The 18,850-nt window shown below is 54.2% G+C and overlaps 1 protein-coding gene across 11 annotated transcripts in view; it reads left to right on the top strand.

The window, feature by feature from the left end:
* The first annotated feature begins 2,894 nt into the window (after positions 1-2,894).
* Positions 2,895-18,850, top strand: part of ADARB1 (adenosine deaminase RNA specific B1) — a 116,543-nt gene continuing 100,587 nt past the window's right edge. For 4 of the 11 annotated variants that reach the window (XM_074323255.1, XM_074323368.1, XM_074323507.1 and 1 more), the window contains exon 1: positions 2,896-3,064. The gene's annotated coding sequence lies outside the window, so the exon portion shown is untranslated. Of the gene's footprint in view, positions 3,124-3,350; positions 3,497-18,850 lie in introns of those variants that run through there. The other 7 variants (XM_074323325.1, XM_074323116.1, XM_074323304.1 and 4 more) reach the window with 4 other exon arrangements.

The following is an 18,850-nucleotide window of genomic DNA, read 5'->3' as shown; positions in this document are numbered from 1 at the left end:
ATCAGGTTAAGGAAATTCCCTTCTAGTCTCCTAAGAGCTTGTTCTCCTCATCATGAGTGGTGCTGGGTTATATTAAAAGCCTTTTCTGTGAATAGCAAATATTGTGAATACTGTGTAGATGCCTGACCATTGTGCTATATACCTGAAGCTGAATAATATTGAATGTCAACTATAGTTATATATAGTCGTGTGTGTGTGTGTGTGTGTGTGTGTGTGTGTATGGTCACGGGATGTGGAGCACAGTACAAGGAATAGAGTCAATGGAATTGTAATGGCTATATATGATGCCAGAGGGGTAGTAGATTGGGGGAGGGGGTTATCACTTTGTGATGGGTGTAAATGTCTAACTATTACATTGTTTTGTACACCTGAAACTTAAAAAAAAAAAAGCCTTTTCTGAATCTTTTGAGATAGTCACACAGGTGTTCTTTGATCTCCAGTTATTCACATTCGTGGATTTTAAAGTGTAAAACCAGTTATATTCTCTTGGTTATAATGTTCTTGTTATTATTTTATATATTACTGGATTTTGGTTTGCTGCATGTTCTGTTTAGGATTTTATGATAATTTATTTCTTAATAGGTTTGTTTATGAGTGAAGTTGGTCCTTTTCTCCTTCAGTCATTCTTTATAGGTTCTGAAGTCAAGGTTATGTTAGCCTCATAATAGGAGATGTGGAGTGTTCCCTTTCTGATTCAGTTCTGTCCCCAGTGCTCCACTGAATTTTTCAAAGTCACCATGACCTCTGTGTTGCCACATCCAATGGATTTTCTGTCCTCACTATATTTGGCTTTATCATTTTCTGGCTTCTTTTCTTCTTGAAATACTTTTCTGTTGGTCCCTCACACCTCTCTGGTTCTCCCAGTTGCCTCTGCTCCTCCCCGCCCCCCCCCCCCACCGCCCCATTCTAATGGTTGAAGTTCTTCTGATCTGGGCCCAGTTTCTCCTCTTTTTTCTCTCCTTTCTCTGCGTGACCACTTCCATCTTCCTGCTTCTTAAATGTGAGTCCCCAGCATCGCTGTCTTCCCCAGAAACCAATCTTTCACTCCAGCCTGCCGATGGCGGGGGACACATGACCCACTCGTGGTTCCTGACCAAGCCCATATGAGAGGGCCTTGCCCACACTCCATGAAGAAGAGCAGAGCTGTCCCAGCTGCTGGCCCACAGGATCATGAGCACATGACTGCTTTGAGCCACTTGGTTTTGGGGTGTGTGTTACACAGAAGTAGATATAAAGTCTTCATGCACATACTTCCTTACTCAGGATGAGTCCCTGGAAGGCATCCCAGGAGCCTTGATTTTTTTTTTTTTTTACTTAGTTGTCAATCAGTGGCCTTTGGACACTGTACCTGGCACTTGGCCCTCAAGCAGGGTGACGGGCTTGCTTGTTCACTGGCTGGTCCCAAAGACAGGTTTTTCCTTTCACTCAGACAGCAACCTGAAGCAGATAACTGGACTGCTGCAGCACTTTCCCCTGTGGTTAATTTATGTTCCGGGTCACTGAGCTTCTCGACACCTTCAGTCCCGTCACACGACTCCGGGAAAAAAAGAGTAGCTAACACCGATGGGGCGCTGACCACGTCCAAGGCTCTGCACTCAGTTCTCTACTGTGTGAGTCTTCTCTTCCCTGTCGTACACGTGAGGAAACAGGCAGAGGTCCAGTGGCAGCAGCTGGGTTTGACCTTGGAGTGTAGCTTCTGCACCCATTGGCCCCATCCTGGCCCGAGGCTTGCCAGGCCCTGACCACTTTCTCCAGCCCTTGTGAAAATGAATAAAGGAAACCTCATTAAAATCAGGGCGGGAAAGCCCTGAAAGGGGCGCTCTCACACACAACCGCCCACTGCCATGTGGGGCCCCAGCAGGAAGAAGCTAGGGTACCTTGTTCTCCCCAAGGGGGAGAAGCCCACTTCACTACTGAGGCAGGCGGAAGGAAGATTTTCTCCTGGCCCAGCAACAGGCTAGCCAATGAGAGACCACCACACTCAGCCAATGAGAAGCCACCACCACGCTGAACTCTTGCTCTCCTCCAATGGACTTCTGCTCATAACCACCCCTCCCAACTCCCTCCTTTTTCTCTATAATATTAGACTCTCCTTTGTTGTCAGGATTTTCCTATGGTTTGCCCTAGTTTGTGGGTCTGGAATTGCAATTCCTCAGCTATTCCTGAATGATCCCATTTTTGCTGGTAAAACAACTGGCCATTATACTTTTAAGTGTGATACCCTTGGATTCTAGTAAATCACCGACAGCCAAAGCACTGCTCAGGGCTTCTCCCTTCTGTGCTCTCAGCACCTGCGCTTTTCCTTTATTAAACGTGATTTTCTGTTCTGAATAGAATTGCAGCCTTGCGCTGGTTATTCTGGTCAGAAATGCTGCATTTCCACACATGCTTAAAATCGCGCGTAAACATATCTTGGTGTAAGCATACAATACAGATGGAGTAAGTTTAGTGCACAGACTCAAAAAGCCTCCAAATGCCTCTACTGTCAAACTAGCCAGCCGAGCGACCACCTTGACTCCGATAACTGGACTGGCTTCTGAGCTCGGAGAGCGCCACACGGAAACACGGGAGCCCCTCGGGAGCTCGGGGACCCCCATTTCGCTTTCGCACTGCACACGCAGGGCTCTGGGGACGGCGGAGCGGCCGGAATGCGTTGGAACGTCCAGGTGACAGCGGGCCCTCCCCGGGGTCGCCGGTCCCTCAGTGCCCCCGCCCAGGTCACCTTTCTCCCCGCCCCTGCGCGCCCTCCGGGTCTCCCGCGGACCACCGGCAGGGCTCGGCTCGGCTCGGGGTGCGCGCGCGCGCACGTCCTGCGTCGCGGCGTCGCCCTCCCCCCTGCGTGCGCGCGGCCGGCTGCGGGGGCGAGAGGGCGGAGCCGGCGCCGAGGGCGGAGGCGGAGGCTGAAGCGGGGGCTGAGGCGGCGGCCGGGTCGGGCCGCGCACAGGGGCGCGCCCGGGAGCGCGCTCGGGGCCGCGCCAGGCCACGGCCCGCGCGCCGCAGCCCCGGGCTGCCGAGCGGTGCGAACCCTGGCACGACGCGCGGAGCGGAGCGGCCCGCGGCTGAGGTGAGGCGGACGGGGCTCGGCCGCCGCGTGCGGACACACGCCGCCGGGGCCGCATTTATGTAAGCGCCGCGGGGCAGGTGGGGAGGCCGGGCGGGGCGTGCGGCTCCAGCGGGACCGGTGCCGCCCGCAGGGTGTCCGGAGGGGCTGCGGCCGGGCCGCCCCGCGCGTCCTCCCCGGGACGCCGCGTCTGCGCCGGATGCTCTGCACCGCGGGAGAGGAGGCTGCGCCCGGGATGGAGGGGGAACTGCGCCCCGGGAATGAAGGGGAGACAGCCCTGGGATAAGGCTGCGACCCGGGAGGAAGCTGCGCCCCCTTGGAGGGGACACTGCGCCGGGGACAGCCCCGTTCCCACCCCGGGAGCGCCGCGTGCGTTCCGGATTCTTTCGGCCCCGGGGAGGGAAAGCTGCGCCCTGCGCTGGGGCTGCGTCCAGGGTAAGGCTGCGCCCGGGGGAGGGCGGCTGTGCCCCGGGAAGGCTGCGCCGGACGAGAAGGTTGCGTCCGGGATAAGGCTGCGCCGCTGGGCTGGGGAAGCTGCGCCTCCCGGATGAGGCTGCGCCGGGGTCGGCCCCGCGTCCCCTCCCGAGGGCGCCGTGCCCGCGCCGGGTACCCTGAGCCGCGGGGAGGGGAGAGCGTGCCCCCGGCAGGGGACCCTGCGTCCAGGGTAAGGCTGCGCGCCCCGGAGGGAGCCTTGTCCGCGCGGGACGCTCTGCGCCGCGGGCGGCCCGGGGCGGGCGAGTTCCCGCGGGTCCGGGCGTCTGGAGCGATCCGGAACAATCTGGGGCGACTGGGGGCCCGAGGTGACTTCTGACGTGTTCACATCTGCAGTAGGAAAATTACCGGGCTGTGGACGGGTGTGAGGGAAGGTGGGAAATTGGGCTGCGGACGCCAAAATGTGTTGGAATCCCTGTTTACACCCGGAGAACCTAAAATGTGTTCCCGGCCGGTTTATCCGTCGGAGCCGTATTCGGTTCGCTGTTAATATTTTCAGCCAGTCCGTTCGGTTTTACTTGTGATAAAGGGATTTTGTTTCCTTCTTACACGAACCATAATGGCTAGCGTTCCATTCTCCAGGTGTAAGGAAAAGTGGCGCGATGTCAGACTTGCTTCTTTACTCTTAGTGCCGCAATTAAGATGATTGATCAGGAAGTGTGGGGAACATAAATATTTATGTAATCGTTTTTGTTCCCTCTTAAATTCACCCGTGTGATTTATGCCTTGTAAAGGTGTCACCCAGAGCTGCATTTTCCAAAACACTGGGTTGTCTGAAGGACAGTTCCTGGGCACTGTCTTTGGTTCCCGTATTTTCTTGGGGTCTGAGGCTTTTTTCTCTCTGCTTGCTGAGGGTTTCCCAGCGGGGAAAGAGAGAAGGGAAACACACAAAAGGTTGGGCGATACTGCTGTGCCCTGGAGAAGAGTTCACGCTGCTCCTGGGTGCAGGCTTCTTCCACAGGGCGGGAGCCTCTCCCGTGGGCACCCACCAGAGGGCCTACGGAGTGGCTGATGAGACTCAGCCAGCTGGGTGCCCCATCAGGCCCCAGGTGGAGGCAAGGCGCTCACTCCAGCTTTGGGAGGAATACATTGTCTGTGAGTAATGCCTGTTCGATGGCTGAAGGTTCCTGAGACTGAATCTGTTCAGCTATGGTACGTCTTCATCTGATTTGAAGCTTTAGTTGGAAGGGGAAAAAGGAGGCCTTTCTGCAGGGGCAGTGGTGGCAAGAAAAGTGCTCTGAACAGCTGATGCCCGGGTCCCAGGAGGTGCGATGTGCTGTCAGGCCAGTACTGGGAGCTGAAGAGGAGCCTTTGCCAGTAGCGTCAGGCACAGAAACTTCCTGGCTCATTAGGCTGGTTCTCTCTGCGAATTTACATGTCGCAATAGCATTTCAACTGATTTTAGATTTTTGGAATAAGAAAATTCTTTAACCTTGCATTTGTCTGTTGAGTGAATAAAGCAAACTTAATTCATTCGGTGAATCCGTGTCCACGGCCTGCTATGTGCAAGGCCCTCCCTGTTTTAGGCGCGGTGGGGGGTGAGGGGGAGCTCAGTGCTGAACAACGTAGGCAGAGATCAACAAAGGTCACAGACTGGTAGTTTGTTTTATGAATCACTTTTGTTAGCATTACCTTTTTAAAACTAAAACATCACTTTTGTCATAAAATTTAAAAATGTATTGCATTGAAGTTTGTATTTATAGATTTAAAAATAGAAGCACGCACACAACGCAGTCCATTCAGAAGGCACGCGAGGATGAGAAAACCTGCCCCAGCCCCTCGCCAGCCGCCAGCCGCTGAGTTCCCTGCAGTGGCCAGTTGATGGTGTACTCTTCCCGCCGCAGTCAGTACACACACAGTTGCATATGTGTTTAATATTGTTTGTGGTGTGTGCTGTAAGAAACAGTGCTGCCGTGAATATTTTTATACACAAGCAAAACCTGCTCGTCGTTTTTTATTCATCTTCAGAATTCCTTAGGTGTCAGGCTTATTAAGAGCTGGGTTTTATTCCCTGGCTATGTCAGAACTTAGGACTGAGGAACAGCTAAACAGGAGGGAGATACGCAGCTAGACAGTGCACTTTGGAGATGCATAGGTGAAGTTACACACTTACTGGCCTATTAAAAACTAGTTTAAGAAAAATGATTGGTCTTAGCATGAAACTGAGAAGCTTAGAGAGGGTCAACTTTATTGGAAAACTTGGTGGATTTTTGGTGTCAATTTTCTAAAATGTGAATTTCCAAATCTATAATTTGGTGATAGAAACAGTGGTGTTAAAAGAAACACAACCCTTTTAAAAACACATTCATAATATGTGAGGTAGTAAAGGCCACTAGTGAGCACATGAACTTATACATTGATGTCATTAAGATTTCCTTTTTCCTTGAGTGACTTTTCTTTGCAGTGTTTCGTTTGGCACGTGGGGAGCAGAGGTCTGCACGTGGCCTCGCTGCCAGCATAAGTGCGGGCCCAGACCGGCAGTGTCAGATCGTCACCCCCTCGTGATCTGATGAGGCTCGCTGGCTGCTCCACCCTCATGTGAGGAGTTCTAGGAAGGGGAAGAGAAAGCGCACAGAGACAGCGGCCGTTGGTTTTAGGTTTCCCGACCTTGCGTGGATTTAAGATGAGGATGCACAGGGAGGGGTGGGAGGGCTTGGAGGGCCTGGTGTCTGGACCGCCTGTGCAGTGACGCTCTGCTTGCCTCCAGTGAGTCGCTTCCTTCACAGGGCCACCTCACAGGTGCGCTCAGACGTGGGGACAAGGGTGGTTCCTGCCTCCCGGGGTTTGCATCATGGGGGAGGAAGGGGCATTATACCCCACCTAGAGCCCTAAGTGGTGGCCAGGCCGTGGGCTGGTGGGAGAGGGTGCTGAAAGGAGGGAGGGAGCTGGGCGCTGCCCGGCAGCTGCCTTCAGGCCGGGCGCAGGAACTCCGCAGCCAAAGCGGTGTCCTGTACTGGTGTTAGCTCGGTGTCCTGTACTGGTGTTAGCTCGCTGGGAGCCGGTGGCCGGAAGTGAGCCTGGGAGGCAGGTGGGAGGGCTGCCTCCTGTGGGGGCGCTGCTGAGATCAGGAATTGCAGTGTTAATCTCAGAGTGGTGGGGGCCTTAGGAGGGCTGTGTGCCTTCCTGCCCGGTTGACTTTAGAGTTTTGAACTAGAAAGTGACATGATCTGATTTATCTTTAAAAAGCATCATCTGGCTGTAGGAAGCTGCTGTTTGTTAGCAGCTGGTGACGTGCCAGGCCAGGCTGGTTACGTACTTTACATGTGTCACCTAACTAAATCTCATGATGGTCCGAAGGTCCGTACTGTTCTTCGCCTTCCCTGGGTGAAAGCAGGCAGAGAGCCACAGATGGTGGCAAAGGCGGACTGCCCTGAGCACCTGTCCCTGGGCCCTCCCAGCCCCTGCGCTGGCAGGGAGGGGGCATGGATCGGCATGCGGGCCTCAGACCAGGGCTGAGGTGGCAGCACGTGTAAGATGCCTTCGTTTGTAAGTGGCAGCATTATTTTTGGTTTTTCCCAACAGGGAGGTGCTGCTCGTTAGACTGTGACTCCTGCTTTCTTATCACGCAGCTTTTACTAACACTCCCTTTTAAAATCAGGCCAGTCTTGTGCTTTCATAAAAAAGGGAAATATGAGGGAAATAAAATAAAGTAATTCTAGAATGTCTTCGTGTTCAGAGCCTGATTGCTCCCTGTCAGCCGTGATGTGACGCCACGCCACGCCCCAGTGTTGTCGTGTGCCGTCACCGCTGATCGTCACTGAGGCCCGCACTCTGAGGTGTGGCACAGCCGCCCACACCTGCTTGATCTTACTGGCAGGTGTTAAGGAGAGGGTTCTGGTCCTTAGGTGATTTGCTGACTGACCTGTTGACAGAGGTGTGTCCTGCTACGCTTTCAAGAGTGACAGTTGGGTCTGAGTGTGCCAAGCAGGGAGAGTGACCGCTCACTGGCGGCTGGCAGCCTGTCCGACACTCAGTACCAGGTATGAGTTCTGCGTTGCCAACCTGTGACATGTGGGGCACGCACCTTAGCACTGATGAAGTGCGGCCTGTTTTGTAGGTGGCCCGTCAGGACTGCAGGATTGCTAGTAGACTCTGCAAGACAGAACATTCTGGAACGACCCCAGGGTTGTCGGCAGAGCAGGTAGCTGGCGCCCGCTACGAGGGGCACTGGGAGTGGGGAGCGGGTGTCTTGTGGACATGAGCCTGTGAGGCTTCAGACCCCGGAGGCGGTTCCTGGCAGGCCCCCCCAGACCAGACCTGTAGCGTGTCCCCCCCGGCCGGTCCTTGTCCCGGGACTGTCTGAGGTGCGACCTTGGGCAGGCTATGCAATCCTGTACTTGTTTCCTCACCACAGATTAGGAGGGACTGTAGCCCCTTGCGTGCTGGGGGTGCTGGGTGGATGAATCGCTGCGGGGAGGTGCCTCGGTGGCAGCCGGCTGACGGGACTGGAGCGGGGTCACCTCACTCTGTACGTTCATGGTCAGGCGTCCGGTGCAGGTGTGGGGAGCTCAGGTTGACTTCAAGACAAGGCTGGGGCCAGACCTGGAAATGCGGTTGTGAAACCATAGGCTGGGCAGTGGCTGGAGAGACAGCAGAGCAGAAGGGGAGGCCTGAGCCTGGGTGCTCTGGGCCAGCGGTCCCCAAGAGACAGGGTCAGGCACTACCGCTTGAAAGCGGTCTGTGGAAGGAAGAAGACACCTGGAGTGTTGAGTGGCCTGGAGCCCAGGCCAAGGGACTCTTGTGCTTCATGAGAGCAGGTGACCTTGTGGTTGGGAGAGGAAGTGGGGACATCGGCAGAGAGGAGTTTTGTTAAGAGGGGACAGAGGAATTGGACAGTAGCTGGAGGGGCAGTGGGTTCGGGAGGTTTTTCTTTTTTAAACAAGAACGATTGTGGGATCTTCCGTAATGCCTGGGGAGAGGGGGTAACTGCAGAGCAAAGTCCTGGAGAAGGTGAGAGGGACGCGGCCAGAGCAGGGGCCTGCGGCCCCAGGGGCCGGGCGGGACTCATGCACGGCCCTGGATTCCCTTACAGGTGTTTCTAAAGGACCTGCTGCCTTTGGAAGGCGCATAAGAGGCTGGCAGGTGTACTCGGTCCAGGGGACCTGCCTTGGACTTAGGAGCAGACGTCTTCCTAGCTTGCGGTGCTAAACACGCTGGGGGGCATCCTTACAGAAAGATGTATGTGGAAATGGCGTTTGCTTTATTAAAAAATGTCCCGTGTCCCTAAAGTGCCACTGACTTAACAGGAAGTCGGCCCCTTCACTCGCCAAACGTGGTAGGACTCAGGACTGGCAGGCGCTGGCTGCTGCTTTGTGCCGTGTGTTCTAACGATCTGGACGAAACGCTCTGGACGAAACGCGTGCTGGACGCCCACCTCCGGGCGGGGCAGCTGCCGTCTGCAGCCAGATGCCCAGGCCCCTTTGCTGAAACACCTTCCGTGCGTGTCGATTTGCATTGTTTGTGGTTATTTGATTTTTTTAGGTGTGGCCTTTGGAAATAGTTTTCTCAGGCGTCCACCCAGTGGGATGAAATGTGGACGCCCTGCCATCTCCTTGCCTCAGGCCCTCGTCCCCGAGGTGGGAGAACTGGTTTCCATCTCTGGGCACACTGTCACCTCACACTGCCTCAGTGGACAGGTTCCACGGAGTGCCTTCACTGTGTGTCACTGTGGGGGAACGCAGGGAAGGGGGTCCCTGCCTGTGAGCCAGCATTCCAGCGGGGGAGACTAAACACGGCCAGAGGCAGAGCTTACACCTCGAAATTCGTCCTCCTGTGGAATGAGTGAGGAACCAGGGCTGCGGAGGTGGCGTCCGAGGGCGGCTCCTACTTGATCAGGGTGCTGTGCTGGGGCCCCAGGGGAGAACCAGCTCTTCCTGTCAGGAGAGGGACCAGGACATGCCAGGTGGAAGCCCTGCCTGTTGGAGGAGCCGAGGGCCAGGAGCCTTTGTCCGGCCGGTTGGTCACGGCCTGGCTGTGAGGCCTCTGGGCCAAGGGAAGAGTCTGAAGCCAGGGGCGGAGGGCGGGAGCAGGACAGTCAAGGGCACTGTTTCCTGGGGGCCAGTTAGGGGGGGGGGGGGGCAGGCGGCTGGACGGACTAAGAGGGGCTGCTCCAGGACTCACCACGTGGCACCCGAAGGACTGAGGGTGACCTTCATTGTAGACCTCGTGCGGCCCTGGGATCTGCTGGACTCCGCAGGGCACGTTCCGTGCTGTGTGATGTGCAGGGTTATACACACCTGAGTACGGTCCAGAAGCGCCGTGCATGTGGTTTGTAAACAGATGGAAACGTTTGAACGTCTGGGTACAGCTGGCACTAAGTGGGCGTCCTTGTACCTCCCAAGTCTTCCATCTCTACGTCTCTCATTACGCTCCTTTCCAGACCAGGAGCTGCTGCAAGACGTTCAGTACCTTCCTGGGAGAGCTGGCCGATGTGTAGCTGCCGCTCGGTACGCTCCCCCAGTGTAGCCCGTGCTGGAGGCCGTGTGCTCCAGTTTCTCCCTGCGCTGAGCTTGGGCGGCTTCTTCACGGGAAGCGCCGGCACCTGCTCCTACTGATGAGCCGGCCTGGCCGCCTCCTCACAGGCGTCCTCTCCTCTCCTGTGCGTCCGCTCCCATCTGTTGTTGACCGGCAGCCAGAGCCCAGCGCGTGTCACCCCCCACCCCCCAGAGCCCTGCAGCCGCTCCTTCTCAGTCCTCCCAGGGGCCTCCTCGCCTGCCGTGCCCTCCAGCTGTGTCCTGGGCCGCACGCCCCCACCCTCACCTGCGCACCCACGGCCCCCACCCTCGCAGCAGCCTGCCCAGAGGCAGAGCAAAGCCCTTGGAAGGCAGGGGCCCTGCTCCTCTGTGTCCCTGGGCTCAGAACCTGTGCCTGGCAGAGAGCAGGCTGTCAGCAGTGTTTGTTGAACAGATGAAAACCTTTTCTTACTTTTTATGTTGGCAGTAAATGCTAGTCCCTGAACTGGGGCTATCTGCCTCTGAAAACGTGCTTTTCTGCCTCATCTCACCAACCCCCCCTCCCCCCGCCGTGGACTTGGTGAATCAGGCATATACTTAGGCCCATATGTCTGTGTTACCTCCAGATCGCCATGCTTTCCTTTGTAGAACAGAAACATTTACAAAACATGGAAAATTGTTCTAAGACCATAAAGTGCAATGTAGTAACTGAATCTCTTGAAAACAGTAAAATAATCAACCTGAGAAAATGGCTGTGTCCTGCCCCCATCATTCTAACCCCTCCCGGTGCCGTGTAATTGCGGTGCGTTCTCGTAAGGAGCAACCGTGTCCATAATAGAGAAGTAATCGCTGTAGAACTACATCTTGAGAAAAACGAGTGTACTTTGAATAATTCTGGGAAGTTTAAGAAAAGCAGCTAAATAAAATGAAAAATACTTGGTTCAACTGTGGAGGCTTAAAGATTTAAACATCAGCGAGAATGCAATGTGATAAGCTGTTTGGTGGAGGAGCAAACAGAAGAATTTAAGACTTTCTGGGAGTTTCGGAATCTGGGGATTTAATCCCAGCCTGTCCTGAACTTGCTCCCTTGAGTGTAACAGCAGGCAGGCCATGGAGGTGGTGATTTCCAGGCTTCCTTCCATTTCTAGAAGACTGCTGTATGTAGGAATGAACAATATACTCTTAGTCTCTCCAGGGCCATTTGGCCAGTTGTCCCAGAAATACTTCTCGGAGAGCCCGTGTGCAGTCCTGGGCCACACACGGGCTGTGCCACCTTGCGTCATAGCTGCTTAGGTCTGTGAGAGGCCAGCACTTGGCATAAAGCACCCCGTCCCCTCCCTCCGGACCTGTAGCTGGATGGGGAGGAAGGCAGGTCAGGAGGCAGGTCTGGGGCTGGGGTGATGGGTTCTGACTGCTGAGAAGTCCTGAGACTCCTGGGGCTCCAGGCGAACCCCTCTGTGTTTTCTGGGGCTTAGGGAACCTGACTATGGTAGCTGTCCAGAGTTAAATGGAGCAAGGATTGTTTTCAGTTTGTAAGTCTAGGACTTATTGTCCAGGGGGAGGGACGTACGTAGCCCCATCGCCAACACTGCAGTTAGAAACAGGTGATTGGCATATAGGCTGGTGATGTGGGGACGTTTGCAGGTTGTGTTGTGTGAATTCTGTGCCTTCACACAAGTCCCTTTTTTCTCTTTTTCTGGTTGCTAATAGCACGCACGATCTCTGTCTCCCGAGTGTTAACTCACGTAGGCTGAGTTGATTTCTGTGAGCACGGGAATTGGCTGAAGGACGTCAGGAAGCTTCTCATCGTGTGCGCTGCCGAGGCTGAGCCAGCCAAACACAGGCACCTGGGGCTACGGGAGCGAGGTTGGGTGCTGCGCCAGGTCCCCTGCCATGGGCCCCTCCCACGCCCAGGTCCCCTTCACCTCAGGCACCTCCCCTTTTGGGAACTGCTTTCTGGGGCTTCTCTCTTTCCAGGCGAGCCCTGGCTAGGAGAGGACGGGGAACGCGACTGCTGGCTTCTCCCTTAGGAAGGGGGATGTCACCAAGTAGAGAGGGGAGTCAGAGGTGCTGGGTGGCCGTAAATGTGAGCCCTGAGCACTACGTGAAGAAGGGTGGGAAGCCCTCGGCGTCCCCTGACACTTCCTTCACTGCGGCAGGCCGGAGTACAAGCGGCCTGCAGTCTTCCAAGGACAGGAAGTAGTTTCCAGAGACGTCTGTGCTCAGGCTCACCTCAAGTAGCGATGCTTCGACTTTCTATTCACGGTGTGGATATGAAGTCATCGCATCCAATGCATGTTGCTTACTAGTCTTGAGTGTTTGAATTTGAGGCCGTGTCAGCATAGGAGCTGCGCTCAATCAGAGTCACACAGAATGATTCTTCTCGAGTCAGTCATCAGCCTTCGGTTCTACAGTGTTCTCTGGCGGGCTGCTTTGGGGGATTGGCTTTCCTTTCTTACTGTGTGAACACTGTGTTTTCATTAGAAACCTATCTAAACGTTTAAAGAGACTCACGTAATAACTGTCTAAGTGAACAGTTCCGGGAGACGGGTGGCACAAGCAGTGACTGGTGAATAATATTTGCTGCCGTGGAAGGTGCTTTGGGGTCGATGTTGAAAATCTTCATAGGAGGACATGGAATTCATAGGAGTGACTCAGGACTCAGCGGTCAACCTAGATTTGACCATCACTGGGCCCCTATGGAGAAGGTCACTTCCATCAAATCTTGGCTGGTTTGCGGACGTGGGAACCTCTGTGTCAGAACTGCCTGCTGTGTGCTCGTGACTGTGTGGCACGTGTCGCCCAAATGTAGAGCAGGGTCACAGCTACACCTTGTGACTCCTACTCTGGGGTACTTCCCTCTTCGCTCTTTGGTGTCACGTAGTAGATGGTTTTCGCCCACATGCCGTGAGTGAGTGACATATTTGATGATTTCACAGAGAAGCTTTCTGTTCTTTAATTCCATCCGTCTAATGAAACTGGGCGGGGATTGATGGCATTTCCACAGGCGAGGCAGGTACTGTGTCACCGTACAGGATGTGTCGGTCGCAGAGCGCCTTGTGGGGTCCGCTGTCCCGCCCCGCTGCCCCGCGGTGCTCCCTGTGTGGGTCAGGCGGGCAGGGGCGTGGCACAGAGTGTGGCCCCGGGACAGGGCGGCACGGTGTGACACACCCTGCCGTCCTGCGTGGGTCACGTGGGAGAGTCCATCCACAAGTTCCCAGTCTTGCTGACTGGGGAAAGGAACAGAACAGACTGACGTGTGAGCACAGTATGGTCTGGGTGTTCCGTGTTCTGAGTGCTGGGGACAGCGGGGCCAGGAAACAAAAGGTGGGAAGGTACTGGAAGGATATTTGTTTCTTTTGTTTTAAACAATTACCATGGGGTTCACCTCTGTCCGTGGACAAGTCAGTGACTTTCATGAATTTCTAAGCGGTGTATCCATTACCACAGTCCAGTTTTAGAACTTTCCATCCCCCAAATGTCCCTTATGCACGTTTGTGGTTAACGCTGTTCCCACTGCAGCCACGGAGGCCACCGATCTGCTCCGTCTCGCGCGTTCGTCTCTCCCAGACGTTTCGTGTAAATGGCATGAGGGAGTGAACGTCTCCTGTGTCGGCCTCCTTTCCCATAAGGGGTTTGGGGCTCGCCCATCCATAGCACGGTTGGTCATGGCACCGCTTGTGTGTCCCTTCACCAGCGTGAACATTTGAGTTATTTGTGCGTTTGGACTGTCAGGAACAGTGCTGCTGTGCACGTCAGCGAGCACGTCCTTGTGTGGCCACGTGCTGTGTGCCCAGGAGCCGCGATTGCAGTTTAGGATGAAAGCGCTCCTTGCACACTGACACTGCTGGAAGCGCCGTGTGTCAGTCAGACTTCGGGGCTGTCCCTGGTGTGTGTGGGGCTTCCTGAGCTCCATGGACTTGTCACCTCCCGATGACATGTCAGGCTCACGCTGTCACAGGCTGTGCGGCTTCATACAGGCGCATGCAGGTGGATGGCACGGAGAGAAGTGGAGGTGTCGGTGCGCGTCACCTGGCTCTGTGACAGAGCACAACTGGCTGTCACCCTGCAATAGAGAGAAGCAGGGCCCCTTGATGGAGGCGCGGCCGGAGCACCTGTTGTGCAGGAATTCCTGGCAGAAAGTGCTCGGAAAGGCGGGGCCGGCGGAGGAGGAAGCTGGCCGGGCTGGACGCGGGCTCAGGAGCAGGTACCAATGGCGTGGTGTGTGCCCGGAGAACCAGGCGAGTCCATCACTCCATACTGGTGTGAGGCGTGCACTGCACAGGTCAGTAAGAACAGGACAGAGCCTCTTCCTGGCAGAACGGCTCCGGTTCGTCAGTGTAGACAGAATGAGGCAATAGAAAAACACGCACCGCTGACCACACAGGAGGGTTACTTCAGGCGAGCCCCGGACCCATGCTAAGATTAGTGGGTGAAAGTCTGAGGAGAAACAGGATATTTGCGTCGTCTCAGAGTATCTCTTTTCTAAGTTATTTATTTATTAAAAGGGGAAAAATAGTAACTTTAGAGTGGAGACAGCCAGCAGACACCGCCTTGCCTGGTAACCCAGGTCAACACCACCTCCGGTAAGACAGGTGGCCGGCATGGGCTCCCTGGTCCTACCTGGCAGGTCGTCTCCCTGCTATTCCTGCCCCGATGCCCCAGCACGTGTAATCTCAGGCCAAAGCCGCTGAGCTCCAGCGGAGGACGTCCTGGGGGGGGGGGCGCCTGAGCTGGGCTGGGCCAGCGTCCAGGTCCTAGCACAGGCAGGGGTAGTGACCGCAGCATGCAGCGTGGGTTCTGGGGGGTCCCGGCACACAGGGACATGACTGGGCAGCCAGGGAGTCCAGCGCCCTCCGTGCCCGAGCTGCTGCTGCGGTGCTGGGGCTCACTGCCCACGTTTGGTCATCGGTCGGCGATTTGCTGAGACGTGAGGGTTGGGAGACGCTAGAGGAAGGCTGGCTGGGTACCGTCTGTACTATTTTCCACTTCCCCGAGTGTAGCATTTCAGAATAAAGACTTGAAAAAGAAAGCACAGGGCAGCGTGACGAGATACCAGAGGAGCTGAGCTGAGGCCGGGGCCCATGGCCTTGGTCTCCCCACAGGAGGCAGGGTTCCCAGCAGTGCTCAGGGAGAACCCTTTCCTGCGTTCTTACTGGAAGTTCTGCAGACCTCGCGCTCCGGTGTGCAGCCTTCGGGAGGGGCCTCCCACACCTGTGTCGGGAGGAGCACCTTCTGTAAGGGGCCCCTCAGGATGACCTGGTTCCCGTGGGGAGGGGCGCCGTGACTAGGAGCCACGCTCTCACGTGGCTAGCGGTGTTTTCCTACGTTGTCCTGGGACTTTTGATTTTTTTTTCCCCCAAAGAGGTATGTTAAATTTTTATCTATTCAAATGTATCAGTCTTTTCCTTTTTTCTTTTTAGGAGAAAAGAATACAAGTTTTATTAACGTTTTACATGTATGTGGGAGTGAAGACTGCAGCCTTCTCCTTTGTGACGTTTGGGTTTGACTCCCCTGTAACCACATGTTCCCTCCTCAAGGGTCATTCTTACGTAGTCTCTTCCAGCAGTCTGACATTCTGTTTCCCATATTTAGCCTGTTAATCTCTGTGGATCTGTTTTGTACAGTTTGAAGTCGGGGTCGACCATGTCCCCCCGTTGGCTGGCCCATTGCCTCAGTCCCTGCCCAGTGGTCAGAAAGGCCACTTTTGTCACATACTAAACTCCTGCATTTCTAACTGCGTGTTACTGCGTGTAGGAAAGCTGTTGGTTTTGTATGTTGGTTATGTCCCCAGCCTGTCATTTGTGTGTCATGTGTTCTAGGTAGAGGACCACAGTGCAGATAAGCCTCTTCCTTTCCAGTCTCTGAACTTGTCCCTGTTCGGGGCCTGAATGTGATGTTTGAGTGGCAGCGGCACTTGCTTTGTTCTGACTTCAGTGTGAATGGCTCTGCTGCCCGCCGGGGGTACCCAGTGCTTTGCACTCGCCCTCTCGCCTCGCAAGTTACCCTCCTCGCTTGCTGAGGGGTTCTCTTTCATAAACTTTAGTGCGCAGAGCAGTGGAATTTGATCGCAGAGCAGTGGAATTTGATCGTATGCTTTTTCTGCATACAGTCTGTTGAGCTGGTCCTGTGGTTTTTCTCCTCCCATCTGTAATGTAGTCAATTTCAGTAGTAGATTTCCTGATGGTGAACGTTTTTTTTCATTCTCAGGAAAAACCTTGCTTTACTTTTAACATATTGAACAATAAATTTTGTTTTTTATTTTTATACCTTCTCCTTTTAAAAATAAGTCCCTCAGGCCAGCCCGGTGGCTCAGGCGGTTAGAGCTCCGTGCTCCTAACTCTGAAGGCTGCCGGTTCGATTCCCACATGGACCAGTGGGCTCTCAACCACAAGGTGGTCAGTTCAATTCCTCGACTCCCACAAGGGATGGTGGGCTGTGCCCCCTGCAACTAACAACGGCAACTGGACCTGGAGCTGAGCTGCGCCCTCCACAACTAAGACTGAAAGGACAGCAACTTGACTTGGAAAAAAGTCCTGCAAGTACACACTGTTCCCCAATAAAGTCCTGTTCCCCTTCCCCAATAAAATATTTAAAAAAAATAAAAATAAAAATAAGTCCCTTCCTTAGCCCCCAGCTTTTTCTTTTTTGACATAGTTTACACACTGTAAGGTGTGCACTCCGGTTCGCTGTGTAACCGCTGGCTTGCTTGGAGAGGGTAGGTGTAAAAGCCCTGATCTGTAGCACTTGCCAGTTTCCGTGGCATAAATACTCCCACCCTTGTCTGTTTCAACCTACCAATGAGCGAGCTGTCAGTTGCTTCAGAAAACTCCTGAGGATGTAACAGCCCTTTCTCCTGAGCTGGTGCCACCTGCCAGTGGGACCTGGTTGCAGCCCGGCGACTTCCATGTCTGCATTCTCGTGACCCTCTCCCACGTCCACGGGGGGCTCCTTGTGCTGGCCTAAGTCAGCACCCCACCCCCACCCCATCACCCTTGCGTCCTCCCTCCTGGCTTGAAGACCTAGTTTATTTATTTTTAAGTCATTCTCATATTCTACTCTGTGCTTTGAGAGCTGCCGTCTTCCCTAGATGTACAGACAGTAAATGTAGGGCTCAGAGTGACTTCTAGTGGCAACTTGGGCATTTGACCCATGAGCACCGTTGTGGGTCTTGTACCCACAGGAGTGTGTAGAAAAACCACGTAGCACCTGTGATCGGAACGTTCCTTAAACCTGAGGGGTTGCTAGCATCTCGTACCCATGGAGCTCTTTGTCTGCCTTAGTGTAAATTAAACGTTCTTCATTCACTGTTTATGTCGTCATTTAACAAGTAGTATGTGAATACTCCTGTGTTTCAGGCACTGTGGAATACAAAGGCATAGCCTTTCTTCTGCTACGTCGTTAAGTCGTGTGTTTTTCCTGTTCGGTTGTCCTGCCGATTGTCTTCTCAGACACCCGTGTGTCTCTGCTGCTGGCGTTCTCTTAACATCAGCCCTAAATTAATCCGATCTTTCCCACGGCTTCAGTTCTGAAACTACCTGCTTCCTTACTAGCTGGTGCTGTTTAGCTTAACTGCTTATATAATTATTTTTCTTTTGACTACATTCTCACAATCAGACGGCAAAGGAATTGCATCTGGTGGTTTTTCATTAGGGAAAGTTAATGTTTTAAAAGGGTTGTGACAGTAGAGCAGTTGCAAACGTTGAAGGAAGTGGCACTCTAGTGCGGGGCCTGTCACCTGAGGAGGCACCGTGGGTGAGCTCTGGTCTTCCACTACAGGCCTGGATGGCGGCGGCTTGTCCCCCCCCCCCCCCCAGGCCTCTCTGCCTCCTAAGGGCGTTAGGGCAGGTGGGGCTGTGCCTTCTGGCAGCTTGGTGGCTCTGAGGGGCACATTGTTACGTGTTAGCCGTGTGCTTTGGTATCAGGTGCAGTGGAGGACGTGGAGACTCAGGTCCACATTCTCCTGCTGGCCACAGTTGGGGACAGTGGCAGGTGTCCCTGGGGGACAGAGCCAGGGGACCACAATCAAGTGTAGCTGCCATGGTGGGTAGGCTGGGAGTGCGCATGCCGGCCACTGGACCGCAAGTCTGTCTGCTCGTCTTCTGCCAGACTGGGGTTTCTACTTTTTGGTTCCGTACAAAATCAAATTGTCTTTAATTTAAAAGTCCGTATTTTATTTTAATACGAGAAAATAGTTATATTTTATTTATTCAGATGGTTTAAAAGATCTTGGAGGCCAACTTTCCTCGAGGAGGATACTGAAACGCAGCGTGTTTAAAGCTGGCTGGGTCCCGAGGAGGGAGGGGTCACTGCTGCTGGGCGGGCGGTCCGGCACCTTCCCCCCTCGGCTGACCCTGCAAGCACCCTTGACCACCCGTGGAGGATACAGAGAAGCCCCTAAGGCCGTTTGTTGGTCGAGTGACATCTGACCTGAATGAAGGCCTGAGCTGGCCCTCCTTAACTCTCTTGACAATATTGCACCTGCTGGTGGAAGGATTTAAAATAACCACCCAAGAAAAAACTTTTAACAGGAATAAATATTATCCTTTTTCTGTATAGTTATACCTTGGACTTACTCTTTGAAAGTGGCTATTACGGGGGTCACATCTTAATCTGAGGGTTGAGCCCTCAGAGATTCCATCTTAGAATCAGGAACCCCAGCAAGTCATATTTCTATGGTTGTGCTCCTGTTGGATTTTAAGAAATGGCGGCATCTTATGTATCTTAAATTTGTAAGTCAGACAGATGCTGACAGTGTCACGAAGTAGGAAAAAGCGCAACGTCGCGCCGTGAATATTAAGGTCGTGGACAAGTTAGGGACTGTCCCAGCTCAGCAGACGAGGCG

This window comes from Rhinolophus sinicus, linkage group LG01, assembly GCF_036562045.2.
Source record: "Rhinolophus sinicus isolate RSC01 linkage group LG01, ASM3656204v1, whole genome shotgun sequence".
Lineage (NCBI taxonomy): Eukaryota > Metazoa > Chordata > Mammalia > Chiroptera > Rhinolophidae > Rhinolophus > Rhinolophus sinicus.
Note: the sequence above shows the minus strand (reverse complement) of the source record. Positions and strands in the feature narration are given on the sequence as shown.